General features: G+C 50.6%; 1 protein-coding gene across 5 annotated transcripts in view; it reads left to right on the forward strand.

Moving 5' to 3' along the window:
• The window catches only part of CNTFR (ciliary neurotrophic factor receptor), a 214,230-nt gene that overhangs the window by 88,034 nt on the left and 103,168 nt on the right, over positions 1 to 23,028 (forward strand). Inside the window, exon 1 of one of the 5 annotated variants that reach the window (XM_075020559.1) lies at positions 3,767 to 3,785. The exons of the other annotated variants lie outside the window; for them this stretch is intronic. The gene's annotated coding sequence lies outside the window, so the exon portion shown is untranslated. Of the gene's footprint in view, positions 1 to 3,766; positions 3,786 to 23,028 lie in introns of those variants that run through there. 5 annotated transcript variants of the gene reach the window in all.

Below are 23,028 nucleotides of genomic sequence, written 5' to 3' on the forward strand. Positions count from 1 at the left end.
GTCCCTCTTTCCTTCTCCACACCCTCACTTTCTCCACACTATCGTTCCCCCTTTCTCGTGCTCTCGCCTTCCCTCTCCCTCAGTTCCCCTCTGTGCTTTTCATCCCTCCGTCTTTCGCTCCATTGCACCCCCGCGCTCCCACGCCCTCCCCTCCCTACTCCCACTATTTTTGCCCTCCTCCTACCATATCCCCTTTCTCTCCTCGACGCTCCCCCCCGGCCCCTCTCTGCGGCAGGGTACTGTCTTGCTCTGCAAACACCAGCTGCCTTGTTTTTCTTGCGGTGCAGCAAATGTTTCCGCAGCGCTGTGGAGATCACGGGAGCCGCTGAACAAAAGGACCTTTTCATTTTAGCAGCGGGATGGAGAGCGACTGCGCTGCTGGCCTGAGAGGTCAGCACTCAGGTGGCTCCTATGCCTACATCCAGCCACCTCACTGGCGTGAGCACCGTCCCCCCATCTCCAGCCAGAGAGCGGAGGGGGAAGCCCGGTGGTCTCAAAGTCGCTCTGGGTTTATTTGGAAAGACCCAGCTTGTTTTCGTTTGTTCCCCCTCCCGCCTCTCCTGCTGCAAAACTGGTGTAATTGGAGCAGGAAATTAAACATTTGAAGCGTTAACGTGATAATCTGCTGGTTTAGGCTTTGGGGGGGGGGGGCAGGGAGCTGGAAGCTGAGCGCGCTGCTGCTGCCCGGCATGTCGGGAGGGAGAAGGGACACGGCGCCAGCGGGGTCTCCCTGGCACATCCCACCCTCTTGCCCAGCCAGGGAAACCACAGGGAGGGCTCTCCTTCAGCTTGCTCTGGCCTCAGGTGGTCATGAGGCTCTTGGTTAGGATGGTTGTGTTTTTCCTTTGGTCCTGATAGCCGTGCGTCATGCCCGTGCTGAGGGGACCAGGACCAGTGCTGGTGTGTGGCTGCACCCATCACCTGTGATGAGTTTCTCAGTGCTTTGCTGATGCTGGTGGTAGACAAACTAGCCAGGGACCTGAGCATGTCCCACATCCCCAAGGCCACGGGTTGGGAATGTTGAGGCTGGAGAAGAGAAAACCCAAAAAAGCTGTAAGCTTTCAGAGATGCAAAAAGCTCTCTGGGAAACCAGCCCTCGTGTCCTCGGAGCAATAAACCATGGGTGTAAAATGCAGTGAGGGAAGTTCAGGCTGGGTGCCAGGAGAGCTGAACCTCATGGGAAGGGTGGATGGATGTCCAAACTGACTGCCAGGCAAGGAGGCTCGAGTCTCCATCTCTAGAGACACTGAAGAGCTGAGCAGACCCACATCAGAATGGCTGTGCCAGGATGGTCCCAGAGGTGGTGGAGGGTGCATTGCTCTGGGTGTGTTTTGGCACCGGGCAGGCAATGGAGAACGGGTGTCCCAATGCCTTCCCTGAGCTCCTCAGTGGTCTATAAAGATGGCTGGCATGAACATATTATGTTTTTTTAATTCCTTTTTTATGTCAGGCTTGGATTGTCTAATAGACGCTTGCATTGTAATTTTTTACTTTAATAGGAATCATTTGTAGAGAGATCTGCTGAGTTCAGCATCCCAGCTAGAGCTTTTGCATTATCGAGAGTCGCTGTCTTTGCAGATGGATGAGTTTCAAGGATTTCTAAATACACAGACCTATCTGTCTAAACAAAAGTTCAAATGCTGTGCAGTTCACTGGTTCAGAGCAAATGTCAAAGAGGCAGGACTGGGCTGTTGCCACTAAACAAACCTCTGTCCCATTTTCTTTTGCACTTTCCACAAAATCCTGCACAAATTTGGTGTGACCAGCCCGTTTCTAGCTACGGGGAGATTCTAACCAGCGTGGAGTATTGCTGCGGGGTTTTTTGTTCTGCTTGGGCTTACGAGGACCAATGCCACAATTGCTATAAACCCCTTCCCTTTCCAAAAAGCGTTTCAGGGAGGAGACTTATGGCCTTGCCTGACGAGCATCAAGCTCCATTGGCCTGAGGTGCTGGCAGAGTTGATGCCTTTTCCCAAGGATCCTGGATGAAGGGGAAGGTTGTCCGATGTGCCCCCTTCTCCTGGAGCAGGACCGGACATTCTCTCCATCACCCCTGTGGATGCTTGTCTCACTTTTCCTAAGTAATACCCCGAACGGGGGCTCCAGAGCCACTGGCTGCAGAAGCGGGGTGAGCTCATGGTGTGTATCATGGGTTTCAATGTGCTGCACCCTCTCTGAAAAAAAAATACGGTCGTTTGCAGACAGGGATGTCACCAGGAGACGCCTTGGGGTAGTGTTTAACTCTTGGCCTGACCTGATGCCTTTCTCCCTTTCCTGCAGGTCTGAGGATAGGGAAAGGGGACTGTGCTTTCCGCAGTGATGCCTGGGATAAAAATGCCCCCAGTGATATTTGTAGCTGAACGGTGAGGTGGTATCTTAGCAAGGGCTCATATGCACAGCTTTTCATGTCAGCATGGGTGTACTTGAAGCCTCCAAGGCTAGATACCATCTCCAGATACTTCTTGGTGCTGATGGGCACAGCTGGGTGAATCCTCTACCTCTTCTCTGCCTGGTCCAGGTTGCTGATGAGCTGACGGAGGGAGAGGGTCCCCTCCAGGTACCAACCCCTCACAGGAAGGCTTTGTGTGATGGAGATAGCAGCCTGGCGTGGGAGACAGGAGACCTTTTTCCCTGACACCTGCATATGGTGCGACTTCGGCACGGCCTCTCGCGTCCGGTGTTTTTTGTGTGTTTTCCGAGGCGTTTTGTGTTCGCTCCTTGGCCGGTGCTGGGAGGACTGGATTGGAAAGGAAAGGGATTTTCATACTTCATCTTTTTCTCGCCGGGGCCTGAAACGTGAGCGCCTCCGAGGCGTTGCCGAATGAGGTGGTAATGTGTTCATCAGCTGGGAAATCACTGGACCTCAGAAAAATGGGGAGGGGAGAGATGGAGAGACGTGCAAGGATTTGTGTCCGCCCGTCCACCCCTGGGCAACCGTGGTTTTAGGATGCAGCTGGTGGATGTGGGGAGCGCGGTGTTGAGGAGCAACCCAGTGGTGTCAGGGAAGGTGGGGACTCTGCCTCAGTTTCCCCATGCTGAGCAGTGGCTGCCCTGGAGAGCCATATGGACACTGCATTCATAGTGGTACCCTGGAAGTGGTGCTTTTTATCAAGGGTTGAGGGAGACATGTGAAGAGAGAGAACCCAAGTCAATAAATACCTAAAATAGCACTAAGAGGTGCAGTGGAGAGCCTGCCTGCTGCAGGACATGGGTTGACCCTTGGCTCTGCCCAGCTGGGACCAACCTCCTGTGGGGAACAGGTCACGTTTTCCTGGCTGAATGCAGGTTTTGTCCATAAGACCTCATGATGGCCATGGTGGCGTCTCCCTCAGCCTTGGTGCTCTTTCCCTGGCACGGCCCTTCCTACACTCACCACCCGCCAGTGCCACTACACGCTTACCAGTCCTCTTAGAAATCAAAGCATTTAATTTGTGCTCCTAACTCTCCCTGGTTTGGGTCTGCGGGATGCTCGGAGGTGGCACAGCCCAGGAGCTGGCTGTGCACTGGGCACTATGTGTGCAGAAATAAAGCAGCTTCAAGTCTCCTTTTCAGTTTTGTGGACTCTTCTTCTGCCCTTGCCATTTTTGAAGAGCATTTGCCAGCTGTCTTTCGTTGCTCCCTGCACCTCCTTCCTCTTCCTGTTTATCTGCCTCCTTTGTAAATTAAAGTCTCAGACTCTGCTCTTTCTCTACATCTCATTGCTTTTATTGCCCATCTCTGAACAGAAACCCTTTTCCTCTGTTTTTTTTTATGCAGGATATCCAGGATTGATCAGAGCATTCCAGGTCAGGGCATACCACTGAGTTATACCATCACATATTTTATAATCCTGGGTTTTTATATGTCACCTAACATTTTGTTTGCCATTTTAGCTGTGGCCGCAGAGCAAAGGCTGACATCACTTTGCTGGCTGTTTCCAGCTAATTTAGACTGCAGCAATGTGTGTGATTAGCTCAAAATCTCCCTTGCAGCATGCAGTGCCTTGCATTTATCACCACGCTGGGCTTCCTCACTGCCTGGCACTGCTGTTCACTTCGATGGTTTCCCCTATCCATCATATTCTTGATTAGCCTAAATAACATTGTCACCTGCCAGTTTTTCCTCCTCGTTGCTTGGCCCTCTTCAAAGCATTAATAAACAGATTATAACGTGCTAAGCCTCGTCCAAAACACCAAGGTGCAGAGAGCTCGCAATGCCATGCTCGGTCCAGGCTGCTTTGGCTGCCTAATAAATTCAGGGTCTGAGACATGAAGAAGGTAATAGTGAAAGGAGGCAGAGAAAATACTGTTGGTTTTATTACAAATAAAAAGTGTTTCAATTTTCTGACATGCCTATGACTCTGCCCCATTCACTTTATGAATGGTTAATACCGGTCTGCATAACCAAATGTGCTCTTGGTGTTAATACTTTGAAACGCAACCGATGTGCATTTAAATGGCAAGGGCCTTTTTAGGGAAATACTTAGGAGTTTGGTTTCATGGGAATAGCATAGTTTAATATGAAAAAAGTGTAGAGTATTATTGATGTGTGATATGGTAAAATTATGTATGTGGACATATGCTTGCAGTTAGATCAATAGATGTTATTAATGTGTAGAGATATCATTTTTATGTTTCTTTTTTCCAAGGGGTTTTGTGGTTAGCTTATATTTTGAGCTTATTGATGAAAGAATAGTATTTATTTTGAAAAGTCAATGATTCAAATCAGGACAATTTTTTTAATGGGCTGTAACTTTTAAGCAGTGTCATAAATTTTCTTTGTCATTTACAGAAGTATTTCCCTTTGCGTTCAAGTCGAATGTGGCAGTCAGCAGGTCAACAGCTCTGGTTTTCCCTAACGTAAATTCTAGAGGTGCTGAGCTGGCCTCTTTATGGTGGAAGCAGCTTGCAACTAAAATGCCTTTAAAATTTGTATTATTGGGAAAGGAAGCAAGGAAGAAGTGATCACAGCCGTGTTCACAATTTTCCTATGTATTGCCCAAATTGAAATAAATATAATTCTTAAAGAGCATAGGAAACGTGGCAGAAATAGCACGTCTGTGCTCTGGTTTGTAGCCTCCCAGCTTCTTGCAAGCAGCTGCTGCTCTAGTGGCTGCATCAGCGTCAGCAGACCTGCGCTTCTTGAAGGTCCCATCCCTTCTGCAATCAGGATGGAGTTTTTGCTCCAACAATGTGCCCTGGCAGTGACTTCTGCTGAGTTTTACTGCGTGAAAGCACCATGAGAGTTGGGTCTTGTGCTTGCTTTAACCAACTGGTTGGTGGTTGTATTGGGCAGCCTGCGATTGCAGTGCTGGGCGGAGGAGCAGCCAGTTGCTCCCTCTTCACTTTCCCGGCTTTTGTTGTTTGTTTTGCTTCTAACTTCACTGTGGAGAGGGTGGGAAGTGCACTGCAGCTTGCCTGCTCCCAAAAAACTCTGCATAACCTGCTTTGAAACGCTGGCTGGGAAATGGGAGGAGAGCACCCGCCTTCAGGGGGGGTGCCCTATGGGTGCTGTGCCCACTCCGCTGGCTCCAGCTTTTTTCTTGCCTCAGGCAAGCTGTGCTCTTCGTAACCCCGAGCAAAAGCTGCTCGGAGATGGGAGAGGTGCTTGATTGGTTTTATTTGTGTCTTTGCACCAAGTGGGACCAAGTTTCTGTTCTGACTCTGAATTCAGCTTGCATCCCTGCTCTCTAGACTCCTGCCTCACCCCAGAGCTGTCAGGAATATTTGTTCCTCCAAACCCGCCATTTCCCCTTTGAGAGGATGGTGGTAGCTCTCTTCTGCTCTTATTTTGCTCAGTAAATAGGATGAAAACAGATGAGGTCATTGGTGTCTATACAGGCAGATTTGGCCTCCATTTTCTGTTTACTAGGACTGCATTAGTTATGAATAATGGCGCGTCAAACTACTCGCTCCAAGCAATTTATTCATGGGATTTGGCCCCGCTTGCTGTCTGAGAGTTGCCTGCCAACAGGATCTGATTTTTAAAATACACTCACAAACACGCAGCCGTTTGCCCGATCTGTTTGCAAACATATCTGGGCCTCTGGGTGCTGAGCAGCTGCTCAGCCCCGGTGTCGGGGCCGCGCAGCCGGGCTCCAAAAATCACCTCCTGGGGTTTCAGTCCGTGGACAGGCAGCGGCGATGTCCTTTGAAGCAATTAAAAGAGATGGAAGGCAAGAAGTCATGGGAGGTTTTAAATAGTCTTCCTTCTCTTTTTGCCTCAGGGGACATGATTATGTGAAGCTGGAGGCACACACGCAATCGCAAACCTTTGAGACAGGATTCCCTCCCCGACCCAGGAGAGACCGCAACAATTTCTAGCTAGTTTCTTGACGTCTGGCAAATTCTATGTCTAATTTTTTGCTCTGTCACGTCCCTGCAGAATAACCATTGATTTATATAGCGGCTGAGTCCAAAACAAATGCTTTTGCTGGATACCTGTATTCTCTCCAAGAAAGGGTCCTGCTCCCCAAACTTGGATAAAAAGGCCAAAACCAAAAAGAAACCCCCAGTTGGTGTGATGTTGGTGGAGAAAGGAACACAACAGCCCACATGTGATGGGAGGCAACCATGGGTCAGCTCTGCTTGCCCGCTGCCAGTACAATGTGCACCACACACTGCTGTTTTCCAGGTTATTGCTTGTTTGATTGATTGCTTAATTTGCGCGCTTGTGTGATAGTGACTGTCATGCGATGGCTCTTTTGTCGTGCTGGACTGAAGGATTTTATTCTTGGGAGACAGCTCAGGCTCCAAGATGCTTCCCGAGAATGCTTGGGCTGATGTTCCCATGGGCCATATTTGGAAATCCCAACTGTTTCTGCTTGGCCAAAAGCACCAGTTGATTTTAAGGGATGTTTTGTTTGTGTTACAGTGTGAGTTTCTGGCCCCTGATGGTCTTGAAGGAAAAAAAAAAAAAAGATTCCCAGCTCACAAGACATTTGTGCTAATTAAACAGCGGGGGATTTGCTTCTCTTCACTACGGGTTTGTTTTTTAGGCTTCTGTCAAGCTTTTCGCACACAGATTTCCACAAACCTCCTTAAGATGGGTGGTAGATGTCACACAAAGTTGGGCAGATTTTTTCCGCTTGAGGTTGGTGGGATGAAGACCAAAGATGAAGGATGTATTCTCCATACCCAGCTCCATTGCCTGCAGTTCCAGATCCCCTCCATCACCTGTCCAGAAAGGAGGCTCCTCAGTTTATTAGGGGGTGATTTATGCCAGGAGCCTGTCCTATGTCCCTTGTGCTGTTGCCTCTCTCCCTGGCTATAGAGGGATTTGGGGAGAACTGCATCCCCACCAAGACAGTGAGAAGGATACACACCTTCCCCTACGTACCACACCACAACTGGAAGTCTTATTTTTTGGCCTTTTCTAGCCTTTTGGGCAGGGAGAAGCAGACCAGGCAAGGTTGAACCTTCTTTCCCCTTCATGCCCATGGTGCAGTCTTAGAGTGTTTGCCCTCCCCACCTGGGAAGGCTGTAAATCTAAAGCCCAGTTTCATCTCCCTCCTCCTTGAAGTTTGAGTGATTTGTCCGTAAAAGCTGTAAATTCTGAAGCCACTGGTGAGCTTGGGAATCCCCCTTCATCCCAGGGAAGTGAAGCAGTCCTTGGAAGGCCATGGACGGACTGGTCTTTGGCAGTTAACCTCTGCTTAAAGCCTGCTGCCGGGGGAGCAGGCTGGGTGCCGCAGCAGGAGCCCTCCTCAAGCTCTCTGCCGTCCCAGACTCCCCTCCCACCGAAACCCAGCGGCTTTGTTGAAGGGCAGTTCCAACTTCCAACACCGATCGTGGACCAAGAGGTTGGGGGGAGCCCAGCCATGCCCCACTCCCCCCATGCCTCTGTGGTTTTGCTCCCTTAATCTTCCCCAGTTTCATTTTTGGCTGTAGGCAAACGTGAGAGGGGTTTTGGGTGGAGGAGGATTGCAATCCAGGATCCTCTGGATTGTAGTAGATGCCCTGGTGTTGCTTGAGGGATGGGGGACCACAGGAGCAGAGCTCCAGCTCCCCCCGATTTGGAGCAAGGAACTAAATCCCATAGCCCATGGCAGGGCGAGTGCCTGCTGCTTGCTCCGGCAAGGTCTCTGTTTTCAACCATGAATTCCCCTCCTTCAACCAAGAGATTTGCCCTGAAATACCTCCCTTCCAGGGAATCTGCAGGATTTTTTTTCTCCCCCTCCTGTGCAAAATCATGCAGTCAACAAAATCTTTTCCAGCGCTAATCCTCGGCTATGCAAGAGGACTCCTCTGGCCCCGCTGTAGTAGGGGAGAGACAGATGTTCAGCAGATAATTAGCGCAGTTGTGCAGCACCTTCCTGCTCAAAGCCTGGATGCCAGAGCCCCCGAGTAAGTTGTTGCGTGTCTGCCTGCATCGCTTCATGCTGCGAGACCTCTTTGGAAAACTAGAGCCAATGGGGACTTGCTGCTTCAGGAGACACTGTGTTCCCCAGAAAAGTCTACTCTCGCCCTGGTTCCCAGAGCCTTTTCTGCTTCATTATCCATTTAAGCACTGCTGAGCTTCTCTGAAGCCTTTTTCTTATGGCTTATCCCTCAGAAAGGGCTTTTTTTTTCTTTCAAGAGGTTTTCCAAAGTTAAGGGTTAAGTTTTAGGACAGAACCAGCTCTTTCCCAATGGGGATAGCAGCACTGAACACAAAGGGAAGTGACAATCTCAGCACAGGGCAGGGAAACACTAACAGTTTCTAGAGGTTTCATTTCCTGATTACATTTTCGAGTGGTTTTCAGAAGCAGCCAGAAATGGCATAGGGTGATTTCGGTTGAAAACCAGGGGAAGAGTCCTGGCTTCCATTTAACAACAGATGTGATGCTGGGTTTCAGATCCTTTGCAGAAACCGGGCCCTGTGCTGAGCAGGTGGCTGCCTTTCACGTTTTTCTGTGGTGGTCCTGAGGTCCATCATCAGCTTAATTGTTTCTTAGTAATTTGGATAGCATGGGCGTGATGGTAACCCAGGTCATCTGTGGGACGCTGGGGTGCAGCTTGGGGGCTGTGCTGCCAGCCCCATGCTCCCAGCGGGACTCCTCGGCTTGGCCCTACATCAGCATGTAAGGACACCTGTAAGGAAAAGCTGGCACCTGCGGTGGTCGGACGTGCCCACCCTGTTAGAAGCATTAGACCTTCCTGCAAAGACCCCGAGAGGTTTTCGTGACTCAATTCCCCCTGGCTGGCAGGGAGTGGAGGCGGGGAATGCTATTCGGGTTTCCCAAGGCAGCAGCATCACCCCCTGAGGACGGTCACCCGCATCCCGCCAGGGGTCAAGAGGACCTGCCCAAATTACCCCTGTGGCATTCCCCATCTGCCTGTCCCTCCTGGAGTCCGTTTGTTTTCAGACTGGGATGGTTTGCAGAGCTCCTGCTCCCCAGTTCTGGCCCCCCGGTACCCACTCCCCAGGAGGGGTAAGGCAGGGCTGTGCCTGTGGTGGCTCATCAGGGGTCTGATGAGAACTGGCAGCTCATTGCACCCATGTGAAGGCAGCCTGGCACTGGGAGACCAACACCAGGGTACACTCCTTTAACACGCTCACCAGCAAATTTAGTGTCGTCTGTTAAAACTTGGTTATTTATTCAGGCGCAGAAGCACTGCTTGCTTTCTGTGTGCACGTGGGATGGGGTTGACCTGAGAGGCGGGCGGCCATGCTCGGCCCCAGCAGTTGGAGGAGTCTGCAGGTCGGCGAGTGGGATAGCAACTGGAGAGCCCGAAAATGGAGCCAAATCGCTTATCCTTCCTCTGTCCTCCTTTGGGCAGCCTTGTAGCTTGCTCAATATTCGCTCTGCAGCACGAACTGACTCTGTACGCAGCACCTAGTGCTGTGAGATTAGTCTTTTGGGGGTTTTCTTTGTTTAAAAGAAAACCTTTCAACAAAAAAAAGGTAACTTTTGATGCATATCATTCTTCCCCTCTTGCATATGTTCATTTTTGATTCAAACACACTGTCGAAATCTTTCTTCCCTCACAGAGCAAAATCCCCTGGAAAAGAGCAGAGCCTGCTTGTGTGCATTTATTTTTACCAGATCTTGAAATAATTTGTGACTTAAAAGCAGAGAGGCTGGGGGGGGGGTAGGGGGGGGGAGGAAAGCCTGTTCCTGATTGAGGCCGCTGAGCATTACTGTGATAGAACCAAAAATAATAAGGTAACAAGCAGCTCTAACCTTAGCTTAATTAACACATCGTTAAGATCAAGTGCACAGAGAGGTAGCAGCTCTGTGCCGCTGTGCCTGGCGCACTGCTCTTACGGCTGAACTGGGAGGCTTGGTGACCCAAGATATGCATTGCAATTTATTTCTTCTTTAAGTGTTTGTTCTCTAGCCCCCGTGAATAACCTAAGTAATTTCTCCAGGGGAGACCTGCGACACGCTCATAACAATTTTCAGGTACAAGTGGGAAGAAATGAGCAATGTGAGAAAGGGCTGCATGTGATGAGGGGAGGGTTGCTCAGAAAGATGCCTGGTGTGAACAGGTCCAGATCTGGATCCTCGGCTGTTGAGAGCAGTCAGGAAAATGGGAGATGACTGAAAGCTTTTAGTGCCAGAGCTATTTGTTGACGTCCGAGGCAGATCGCTTTCTGATCTCATCTCCCCTTGCACTGAGCTTGGAACCAGAAGGAGAGGTAAATGGGTCAAGATTCCCAGGAGGGCAGTGAGAAGGGCCAAAAAGCAGGCGTCCGCAGGGGGAAAACAGTCGATTTGGCAGGTCTGGAGTTCATTGAGAAGTTATTGCTTTGGAAGGCACAGGAATATCTGTTGGGAGTCATAGAAGAGTTATTGGTGTTGGAAGTTATGATGTAGAATTATGGTGGAGGATATAGAGACCCTTATAGAAGCTCAGCAAACCTGTGAATCCATCTATCTAAGCACCCTCAATTCCCACTGAAATCCTCTTGGAACAATAATAATCATTTAACAAAGGAAATGGTTTTTGACCCAGACAACTAAATGCATTTCCGCTTAGTGCTTCCCAGCCCTCGCCTGATGCTCAGCCGTGTGTTGAGGTTGCCTGTTATTTTCCCAGACATCAAAGGCTTTGAAGGAAAAAAATGCAACTTAGGAAAAATTGATTGTTTGCCATGAAAATCTCCCCTGAAAAGAGCAGTCTGAAGAACAATTAGCCAGAGGCATGTGAGCAGATTGCAAAGCAAAAATACAGCATCGGGGCATGAGCAAGGATTCCCCTGGGAGAGGTGGTGCAATGCCTTGCTGGTACTGGAGCAGTTAAGGAGGATGAGGGCATTGCAGAGACCTTAATTGTTTCCTTTAGTCAGGTTTTGTTTCAGCAGGTATTGGAGGGAGATCCGCTCCCAGGTGTGTGCTGGCAGGAGGGAATGGATGAAACCTGGAGCTTTGCTCTGCCTCTGGCATGCCAGGTCCTGTCTAATATAATAAAAGGCCAAAGGGCACCCTTCCCTGGTTGGAGGGACTGATCTGGTGTTGCCCTCTCTCCTTCAGCGGGGGAGTTGGGGCTCTGAAACACTGCCTTTCCTATAGCTAAAGATGATGGTACACATGCACCACTGCTGATGGAGATCTGTAGCCTGGACACCTACATGGACCAGCTGTCCTGCTACAAAGCCCTGGTTAGGTGATGAATATTTAAAGCTAAATGATAATTTTGGGTCATGAAAGCTGACTTTCTGCCTGCAAGCTGCCACAGCTCTTCCTTGATGTTGGAGAGGGATGGAGAAATAAATCCAGCTTCGTGTGATTGCATCTGTAGAAGGCATTGCGAGGGGCTGGGAAGGACCTGAGTCCCCCTGCAGTGTCAATGCCATGGGGCCAAGTGCCAGCGCAAGTTCATTTTGCCATCACTAGCTCATTGCTTTATTTTTTGTGTATTTTGGACCCAAAAGAATGATTGTTCTGAGAAGGGATCAATAGCTCAGCCGAGCGTCCAAGTTATTAACTCACAAACAAACAGTGTCGGGGCTGGTGGGAGGAGGAAGAATGTCAATTTTCTGTGCAAATGTTATTGCGGGGAGCATTCAAGGAGTGTTTTATTTAGCAAATCAGGGCTATCAGAGACAGCTCTTCCCTTGCTGGGAGAAGGGGGGGAGTCAGGGAATCAAATTTTGTACCTGGTAAAGTGTCTCAGGGGAGTAGACCTTCAGGCTGAGGGTCAGTCTGAAGGGACCAGATGGGGTGGGATGTCATGTGTGAGAAGGATTCCTCTCTTTCCCTATCCATCTGCCCATCTAGCTTTGCTCCCACCAGTGGAAAGGGCTCTTTGCTGAGTCCCCTCTCTCCTCTCCCCTTGTAGTTTTTGGGTTGTTTGCCTTCACAAAGGACATGAACCTGCCCTGATTTTTTCCATAAGGGAAAAAAAAGAGCTAGAGTGTTCAAGCCAGCCTCCCTTGGAGGTGGGTAATAAAAAATCAGGACTCACCCCCTCAGTTGTGCTCATCACCCTTAGGGCTACCCACGGGGCATGTTGGAGGGCTGTGCCTCATCCTCGTTTGAATCCTCATCCTCTTCTTGCCTAGTCTGGTGTGCCAGTGCTTTACGTCGCCTCACAGTGTTTCAGTGTCGCTGCCTTGTGCCCGTAATGAAGAGTGGCAGAGGGCTGGAGGGCCAGGCTGGCAGCTGGGGCTGTCCCAGTTCTTAGCAGATCCAGCCATGCATTAAAGTCTTTGAAATCCCAGCCTTTTTCCCCTGCTATTTCCAGTGTCGGCAGTGACTCAATATGTAAAAAATATTACCAAGGTCGGAGCTTATGCTTTGAAATCTCAGCTGCCACAGAGGAGGTGGTTTTGCAACACATAAAATGCAGTTGGTATCTTGCCACATCCCAAACTTGCAATGTACCGTGCAATATGCTCCCTCATCTGATGTTTAGGAAGTAGATGGAGAAAATCTCTATTTCATCCCCCTTCACTCAGGTTTGTCCTGCAGCTATACCTTGCAACAAAACAAGGGAGGATGAGGTTGGATTTTTTTAATGTTGTAGTACAGATCTCTCTTATCAAAGTTTTTGCAGCCTGTGTGCTTAAGCTTTATCCTGCGAGGGTATTGCTGTGACACCGAAGGGCACTGCGAGGGCAATAGTGGGGAAATCCCAAGCCTGCGTGCTCGGGGTTAATCGCAGGGTGCTCTCCACAGCAGCGTTGCCTGCCAAGCTTGCAAAACCTGGTGTTAGTGTCAGGGAGTGGGTGCCCGCAGCCCCTGGTGCCATCCCTTCTGCCCCTCTCTGCACGGGAAGTTGGGTGCTGATTTTGGGGAGGCAGTTCATCGCTCTGACCCAGCGTGGGTGCAAGGGGAGGGAGGGCTGGCTCATTGCAGCCACACCTGCCCACGCAAGCCCCTCGCTCAGCACCACCAAGCACACCCCCCTCTTCTTTCTGCTGGTAAAACCTGATGGATGGCAGGTCCTCAGGAAAACAGAACCTGACATTTCCAGGGAGTGTGCAGCCGCTTTGCCTTTACAGTCCCGTAAAAGCAGAGTGGAAAAAGCGCCCTTCTACTGCCATGCAGCCATCTGACATTTAAGAAAATGGTGTGTGATTAAAGCAAACATCTGCCAGAGGTGGGTTAGTCCTGCACGGTCTGCGTCTTCGATGCCTCCGTTTCCATGACCCCACTGGGGGTCTGTGGGTGTATTGGGCAACCCCTGTCCGCTGCAAAGGGGTCTAGCTGCAGCGGTGCAGCACAGCCTGGGAGCTTCGTTAGCCACAGAGCAACCCCGAAGCAGCCAGCCTGTTTTGGGGATTGAAGGTTGTACAGTGCTGATACTGTTCAGGTGAGTAAAGCAGAGGGGCCTGTTGCTCCCGGACCCAACCATTGCTCCTCTGCTTGCTGAAGCCCATTTCTCAAGCTGGATTTTGGGGGCCTGATGTCCCAGTTGCTGGAAGCAATGGATGTCATGCTCTTCCCCTGGCCAGGCCCACTTGGCTGCACCATCATTCCTTTATATACCCCTTGCACACAAATATGCACGTCCCAGGCACGCTCCTGTGAGCATTGCAGTGTCTTATCTGCTGATGAAAAGCCTTTTCCACAGCTAAAGGGGGAAAAAATAGTGAAGGATGGCATTGGCTTCATATCCAGCAAACTTCTCCTCGTGCCGGTTTGCAGTACAGCATCATACTGGGTCCTATAAGGAAGTGCCTGAGGTGGGTGATGCCTTGCTGAGCAGCAGCCGTGTCCCAGAAGGCAGTTGTCTGCAGTTTTGTGTCGCATTTCTCGCTCCCAAAAGCTCTTATTTTCAAACACAAGCTGGTAGCAACTTGCTGCCACGCACTTCGTGCCCTCACTCATGTGCCAGAAGAGTTCTGGGCGGTTTTGCAGGGCAGAAGAAGCTGTGTAGAGCAGGCAAAACAGAAAAAAATTTTGCCCTTGAATGCAACAAGAAAATCTGGCCATAAACCCCAACACGTTATTCCACATGCAGCAGTTCCTTAAAAAAAAAAAAAAAGAAAAAAGAAGAAGAAGAAGCCCTTCATATTCTGCAGAGCTCTGGTCCCAATCAAATAGCTGGACTGGGAGAAGCATTAGAAAATGGGGGAACAATCTCATGTTAGTCCATTGGGAAAGTTAATAGACATTTTCCATCCCAAGTTTGTAGGATTCTGGGCTTTTCGCAATAGCTGCTCCACTTAAACCGCAGCTCTGTGCATTGCCTCGCTCAAACTGACGGCTCCTTCCCCTGCAGCGGCCCCGCTTGTCTCATTAAAGCTCCCACCTTTCCGCTGCTCAACTGAAAATCAACAAAGGGAAATTTAGGCTGGATATCAGGAACAATTTCCTCAAGTTGACTGTGAAAGTGCCTCCAGGGAAGCAGTGGAGGCTTCATTGCTTGCAGTGTTTAATGGGTTTCCCATCTCAGCGTGGGAGGGAGGGCAGCCCGGGCTTGGAGCCATCCAAACAGTGCTGGGCACCTCTGGCTGCAGGTGATGGTCTTGCTCTTTTTTTGATCATTTCCCTAGGGAGGAGCAGAGCAGGTTGCTGCTTCTTCTTCCCTGCCACTCTCACCACAATGCTGCAAGCGTGTCAGTGTGGTGGCTTTGCCCATTAATAAACCCTGAGATAACTCCCTGCCTGGGAGAGTGGCCCGCGCATATTTTGCTTGAAACAGCATGTGCTCTCTAGCTGTCCAAAAACTTATTTCAGGTGAGAATAACTCCACACGTGTGCTGGAAGAAGCAGACGCCTTCGTTCAATGACTTATATCCTTTCTGCATCTCATCGTCAGCCCCACGTTTGCTGGAGGGGGTTTTTGCTCCCAGTTTTGCTGTCCCAGGTCGGCTTGTCCTGGCTGTTCCCTGTGTCAAAGTAAGCCTGTGGCTGTACTGCTGGGTATTGCTGCTCTGGTATTTATTATATGGCTGAGAAAGGTTTTCCAAGCAGGGTGTGGGGTCCAGCTCCGTGCCCCAGCAGGGTGAGTGGATTGAGTATGGTGTCTGCTCGATCCTGGCAGCACATTGCATCTTCTCTACAGTCCGTAAAGGACTAACAACTGGAGAGGCTCCCAAAATATTCTCTCTCTGGGGAGGCTGGTTGCGGCACTTCACTGGGTTGGACCTTTAATTTCAAACTGGGCTTTTAAGCTGATTATTTCAACTGGAAATGAAATGTCTCGTGTCAATTCCACTGGTCCAAATGAAGGGGGTAGGGGGGGTGGAGAAGCTGCCACTTTTCTGAGGTCAGTTTGAATGGAGCAAACTATGTTCTCCCGGAGGAAACGCTTGATGCGAGTTTATCATGGATGATGCTTTGGGGAGGAGGAGGCCTGGGAAGGAGCACGCATAGGCAGGGCTCACTGGTCATTCCTGGCTGGCAATGCAGGTGGGAAGGGCGCACAGATGGGCGGCTGTGAATTAAGATGAAGCAAACGTCCTGCAGAGCTAAGCTGAAAGGGCAGCTTGCAACTCAGGCAGCGTGAGAGATGGGAAGAAGACGTGACGAGGAAGAAACAAAGCCCTAAGGGGAATTAAACCCTTGCCCAGACTCCTGCAGCATGTTGAGAAACTCCTTGGAGACAAGTGGTGTTGAGGAACAGGGTAAGTAAGCATCTTGCAAGGATGTTTGATCTCACCTTGGATCACTCTTAGCCCAGAAGCCTGGTATGTGGAAAGGGGCAAAGAAGGACCTCATAGTTTAGCAACCCATAAACATACAGTTGCTGTTGCAGGATCTTCGAAGGGAGAAGACGACACATTTGTGGTATGAGAGGGAGATAAGTGCTTTGGCGGTCCCCATTCCTCATGGTGCCATGTGAGCATCTTATGGCTGCTTGTGGGCTTATCCCTTGCGGTGACCTTGTGAGGCCATAAATACGATGGAGAGAGAAACCCCAGGGCTTCTGGGGACCATCAGTTTGGGGTATTGGCACGTAGTATCCCACAGTGATTTTTCTGGGTCGCACATCCTTCCCTTCCCACTCTCCCTCCACAGCTGGTGCTGAACAAATGCAGAGGAGGACGTTTAATCCTTTCCTTGAATAATTTCATAACCTAAGGCTAAAGGCTACAGATGAGTATGGCCTGTGGGGGACAGGGAACAATCGAAGGACCTGGTCAGCATGACAGGCACTGGTGTCAGTGCAGCAGCTGCCAGGCTGTTTTAAAGCAGAACCCTCTCTAGATAGCTTTTAAAAACGTACGTGATATCTCACAAAAACATGGTCAGGGTGTGGATTCCAGCTGTGCACTTCAGAGATTTCCGATCTTTTGTTTCCCGTGCATGAACCCAACGCACTAATCTGCAATTTGGGGTCTGACTCTGCTCTTTGCTCCAGCCGGCGGAGCTGTGCCGGGAAGTGGGACGCCACGTGTGACCCGCAAGGGCTCGGCAGAGAGCAGGCCAGGAGCAGTGAGGGGGAAGGGGAGCAGGTTGGGCTTGATTTCCATGGCTCGGTTTGCAAAATGCTGTCCTGCCGTGCAGGACGCTGCTGGGAGATGGGAGACCCCCTTGGATGCTCTTCCAGAGACCGGAGATCCTTGCAGCAAGCTGCTGCCCCCACAGTGCAGTAGAAACACAGTGTCTGGGGAAAGCTGCCACCGACCTGAGTGCAAGCTGGCTCTGAGTAGGGGCAGAGGTGGTGCAGAGCACGCAGGTCCCATTTTTATCATGCATCGCAGTGGGGGTACCTTTCTGCAGGCTTTCCCTCCACTATCATTGTTCTTAGCACCTTCGAGATGGGCCCTGGGTGTCTGTGCCCTACTGGGCGCAGGGGCTGCTGGTGGGCTTCCCATGGCATCACTGGGGAAACCCATGGAGAAGGATGGATAAACGCATGCAGCCCACTGCAGGAGCCAACACCAGCAGCAGCTGGGTCAGAGCCAGGGTGTACAAGCCATGCAGGCAGCTGGGTACGCAGGCCTGAAGAGTTTCTTTGGAAGAGGAAGCCAAGGCCATGTAATGCAAGCAGGGCTGCTCCTGTAGCGTGCTGTGGGCTGGGATCGATTCCCTTTGGGGATCCCAGACCCAACCCTGCAACCTTTCCCCGGGCTTTCTTAATTTCATCACTGTCTTTAGCAAGGTCAGGATTTCCCTTGTGCTAGCTGTCATGAATGCACCTCTTGCAATGGAAGTGACATTTGTTTTCTGCAATGGCCACACTTTGCCCTCCCAGAGCCAGCTGAATTCCCGCTAATCCTTCCCTCCCTCATTTCACACATTTTTTCTTCATTCTGCTCCTAGACCACATCGCTTTGCTAAGCGTCACGGTCAGCAGCAGGTAATTTAAGCACACATCTGCTTGCAATCTGGGAGGAAGGAGAGAGGCAGTTTGTCTTTGTTAGAAGCCTGCCGGTCGTGGCTGTTTGCTTACCTGGTAGCATTAAGGCTTTTTTGTGGCTCTGTGGGGGCCAGGTGGGAACCAGGAGTCAGATAGGATGGGGACAAGGTGCCCTGCTCTGGTCCCTCACCCAGGGGTATCATTGGGGATGTTTGATCAAGGCTGATGGGCTGCACAGCCCAAGCTGAGTGCTGATACCTGCCAGGTTTGGCTGTCCCCATCTCCCCTCCCTTTCAGTCCCCTTCTTGTGGTCGGCTGGGCTGTCAGCCTTCCCCGATGAAGGCTTGACATCCTGCTGGCCAATTGCCACTGGGTGTTACAGACAGAGAAGGCCACTGGAGTCCGTGGCTGGGTCCATGCCCTCGTTTCAGGAAAGCTCTGGGCTTTGGGTAGCCTCCCCATGGATGAAGCAAGGGACACAGGATGAGCAGGAGGAGGTTGGAGCTGTTGCTGAGGGCACAGAAGGATTAAATGCCACAAGCCTGTAGGATACCAGGGCTTGTCTCCTTCCAGTGCTTCAGGGCAAACTTATTTCAGCAGATCCTCCAACTGCTGTTGCTATTCCCTCCTTTGGGTTTCCTCTTAATGCACGGACCTGCTTGGTCTATTTTTGGAGCCCCGCTCCCCACCGGCAGCAGACACATGCCAGGACAACCACGCGTTGGAAAGGCTGAAGGTGGGTAAATCAGGAGATACTGCTGATTTTCCTGGGGAAATGAGGACACATACCTGCGTTTTTCCAAGGAGCCGGAGGAGTGGAGCAGTCTTGCAATGGTTGCTCTGCTACCGAGCAAGATTGGGGCTGTGGAAGGATGCCACGACCCTGAAACACTCCTCTCTGCATGCGCCCCTTGCAGACCTCTCCTTTCCCATTCAGTCCTTGCGACTAGTTTTTAAATACATCGAAGCCTTTCTTCATGTTTTGCTAAGTTTAGGCTGTTTGCCTTTTCCCTCGGTGTCCCAAAACAGCTGCTGAATGAAAGGCAATCGTTTTCTGATATTCAATACCATAAGCAGGAGTGATTTGAAAATGTGTTGATTCCTTAGACTGTGGGAAAAAGACCTGTACTGCTGGCAAAACTGGGCTGAAAAGTAACGTGGGGTTTTTCAGGGTGGGTTTTTTTTCTTTTTTTTGATGGGTTCATGGAAAAACAACTCATATTTCTTCATTGCTTTGAATTTTCCCTGGAGGCTTCCAGGGGACTGAAGTCTTGTATTTCTATACACTTGTTTGCAGAGACGGCAAAATGTGGTGAATTCACACAAAAGCCTCGGATTTGGCAGTATTGGAAAAAGGGGATCTGCGTAATGCCCTGAAGCATTGTTCTTACAGCCCATGAAAGCCAGATATCCCAAGGGGAGCCCGATGCCAAAATTAGCTGAACTCACAGCCACATCAGTGGGATGAAGGGGCTGTCCTGTGGCTGGTGCCGGAGGAGTTGTGCTTCCCGGCCCTTGCTTTGACACAGATGTTTTGTGTCACACTTGGATCTGCTGGCAGCAGCGACTGGGCTTTCCACTCCCTGTGCCTCTAGGGCATCCATGAGGGAATTGCTCCTGCCATCAGGCTTGACCCTCCTGGCCAAGTGCAGGGTGAGATGCCAATACCCAGGCTCGGTCTGGATGCTGTGCTGAAGGCTCTGCGTGGGCTTTCCTCCATCCAGCCGGCAGCCTCAGGTCCTCTAAAGATTGCGTGTTTGAGATATGTGTAATATTAGTTCGCGTAAATCACATCAAGCCTATGGCTTCCAGCGCTGCTGGCTTGGGTTCTTGCAGACTAGCTTGCTGTCACTCAGCCGCGGGCTGTCTAGGTTAGCTTAATGAGGAAGCCAGACTAAGATGAAATAATTAATGCAGCTGTAGAGTGGAGATGTAGGAGTCTTCGGGGGATAAGGGAGCTGGCCCAAATCTTCCTCCCCAACCGGAGCGCTCCAGGCCTTCATGAAGGTTCGGAAATACTCCATTTCCGCTGGGTGCCGAAGGTGGGTCTGTGGTCCTTCCAGACCAGGATGCTCCCGGGAGCTCTCCGAATCAGCTGCGTAGGCACAGGGGTCTGGACTGGGTTCAGGGCAGCAGCTGGGCTGGGGCTGTGAGCTGAGAGCATCGTGGGAGGCCGTAGATTTTTTGGGAGGGTAAAAAACCCATGCTAGAGGACAGGAGAGTGGTGGCAGGCTCTAGAGGATGCTCTGTTGTTGGGATGCTCTTCTTGGCCCCAAGACTGAGGAGATGGGCCAGACACCTTCTCGCTTGGGGCTGGCCCCGCTCTGCCAGAGCGAACGGGCAGCGTTGAGGGAAGGCACCCACTCCCACTGCAAGCTCCTGCTGCTCAGCGTGAGCCCGAATTAAAGCAGGTTTATTTAGCAAACCCGTTCCAGGATAAAGCTTTTGATTTATAGGCACCCCGATAGCGCTCCAAGGAGGACTTGTACAACTTTAACTGCATTTTCTCAGCATCACACCAGCCCAATAAAAGAGAGTTCATATGCGCTGCACAAATTCTCACTTCCAATATAAAAAAGGTTTTATGAGACTGGAAGTCTCGCTGGCTCTGCGGGGCCGGGTGTATTGGCGGATACTCCGCATGACAGACCCTCGATTCCTCTTTGAGTTGTCAGACTTCAGTAGCATTTACAGCTATTTAGCTATCAAATTTTATGTGCGGCTCTGAGAGAAATGTGTCTTTTAAATACTGCTCTGTCTCATAAACAGCAGTCTGTTAAACCATGTCAATGGTACAAGCGGTTCGTGAAGCCCTCCGATGCAATCGCCTACAGCTCTGCTCGTTACCTGAGTGGCAAAGTGCTGAACAACTCACTGAGTTAATTTTCCAAGCTAGTTGTCTTGGCTGGGGATGGGCTTGCTGAGCAAAAGCTGGTAATAACCATGCTCCAGCAGCCCAAATTTGGGTCTTGTTTTACCCCAGTGTACATCTCCTACCTGCTAGACTCTGTAAAGCCCCGCTCGCTTGGTGCTCACTCGGGCAAGGATCTGGTGTTTGTCATCTGCACCACAGTTGCATCAAAAGGCCACCAGCGAGATCACATCCCTAGTTTTCCAACCCAAGGCTTTGAAGCTCAGGATCGTCTCCTTTCTGTGGGAAGACCCTTTGGTCTTCTCTTCGGTCCTCCTCCTTGGAGGAGGAGCTGGAGGCAGGAGGTTCCCGAGGTGCTAGCCTTGACCTTGGTCATAACAAGATCCCTTTGTTGCTCCTTCAAACCTTCCCCTTCCCATCACTTTCCCCATCTGTGCTTTTCCCAGCAGTGGTGCAGGGGAACAGCGTGTACCACTTTGCATCTCCATGCTATTTATTTGGTGACCCAAGCTGAGCCTGTTTGCACCAGATGAGGAACAGAATCTTGCTCATCCTCTTTGCTGATAGTGCAATTGTGCCAGCTCCAATGCTTGGGATATAATTTACAGACTCTAAGCAAGGTTTCAGAGCTGAGCCAAGCTTGAGCTTTCAGCCTCTTTTATTTTATTGTTTTGTCCTTTTTTTCTTCTTATTATTCTAGTACAAAACGGTATCTTTATGTGCGTTTTCAAACCTGCGCTGCTTGGAAGGTGCAGGTGGTGCAGGCAGTGTGGAGAGCCCAGGCTGCGGGTGCCTTCACCCAGAGGCGCAGGGTAACGAGCGCTTGGATGTCTAATTGCTGCCGTGTGCCGCAGACTGGGAAGTTTGCTCTCCCATCACTGCCGTTTCCGTGTGCAATGAGCCGGGGGCCGGGGAGGAAAAAAATATATGTGCGTGTGCAGCATGGTTATTTTCAAATATGAAATTGCACCTGCAAAAATAGAAGCCAGGAAGGGACTGGCGAGCAGCTTGGAGCTGGGAGGTGCAATGCGTGCGGAGCAGGGATGGGGACAGCATCTCTGAGTTTCTTTCCCATGCTCGCGCCGCCTGATAGTTTTAGCGGACGTTACTTTTCCTCCCCCTTGCATTTCAATTAATCATCTGCTTGTCAGCGCTCTTCCCCCCAGCTGCCCTCCCCGCCAAGTCTTGGGGAGCAGCGTGCACACATGCAAGCGCCCATGCACGCAGCCTGCATGCTGACGGGCTTGGCCGCTCATTAATCACTTACCGGTGTCGTGCGAGTCAGTCCCCGCAGAAGGAGGTTTGGAAGAGAGGAAGACAGCCTTCTCCTCAGTCTCCACTTCATCGATGAGGATGGGCTAAGCGCAGGATCTGGCCCTGCTGCGTTGCAGCTCCAAGGTCTCCATCCCTCTCCATGGTCTCTGTCCCACTCCAGGCGGAGAGCTGGTTGGACTTGTTCAATCAGATTTTGCTTTCCAAGATGTTTGAAAGGAACACTGAGCAGAGACATCCCTCTCCCAAAATTTGTGGGGGACTTTTTAATATTTAATTTTTCCCAGCAATAGCGTGCTTATACATCCATCCAGGTGAAAAGTGACCTTGGGAGGTCTCTAGTCCAGCCTCCTGTCCCAGTGCAGACCAGCTTAGTTTGCCCATCTGAGTCTTGAAAACCGCCAGGGCTCGAGATCCCACAACCTGTCTGGGTTCATCTTCCAGCAGGTGACTGTTGCGGGAAAGCACCTTCTTTATAGCACCCCTGAACCTCTCCTGTTGTGGCTCATGCTTGTTGTCTCTCATCTTCCCACCATGGAGGGAAAGGGTCTGTCTCCCTCTTCTCAGTAATCTACTGGTAGGTACTGTCAGGCTGCTGTTATGTCTGCCTGAAACTATCCCTTCTCCGGGCTGGACAAGGCCTGTTTTCTCAGCCTGTCCTCATCCTGATGTGGTCTCCCATGTCCCCATGTTCTCATCACCACCCTGATGGCCCTTCACTGGACTTGCTGGAGGTCAGCAATGCCCATCTTGTACTGGAGCCCCAAAACTGGGCACAATGATCCAGATGTGATTGAAGGACTTTTTTTTCTTTGATTTTTTTTTCCATAGTGGGTCTTGCAGACCCTGCCTGGGCATGTACCTGGCATCAAATTTCCCCTCTGGTTGGGAAAGGTTGCCAAAAAATAACAAAATTAATCAAGTGTACGTGTGTGTGCATGTTTGTGTGTACAGTTACTTAGGAATTATTCCTGTTTTGAAGATTCAATAGATTTTTTTATTAATACTTCGCATGAGTTTGTTTAAGAACTGCAGTCTGACCCTTGCACAAATGCGCTGCTCTGCTCAGAGGCTCCTCTGCAACCCCAGCGGGGAGCTGTGCCCTCTCCCTGAGCTGCCTTCAGCTTCACTTCAGCCACAGAGGTAGTGAACTCAGATGGTTTATTTTCCTACCCCCTCTCCTTGCCCAGAGTTTCTCTTAATTAGTGCTCTGAGTTTTCATCT

The sequence above is a fragment of the Buteo buteo genome, chromosome Z, assembly GCF_964188355.1.
Source record: "Buteo buteo chromosome Z, bButBut1.hap1.1, whole genome shotgun sequence".
In the NCBI taxonomy this organism is placed as follows: Eukaryota; Metazoa; Chordata; class Aves; order Accipitriformes; family Accipitridae; genus Buteo; species Buteo buteo.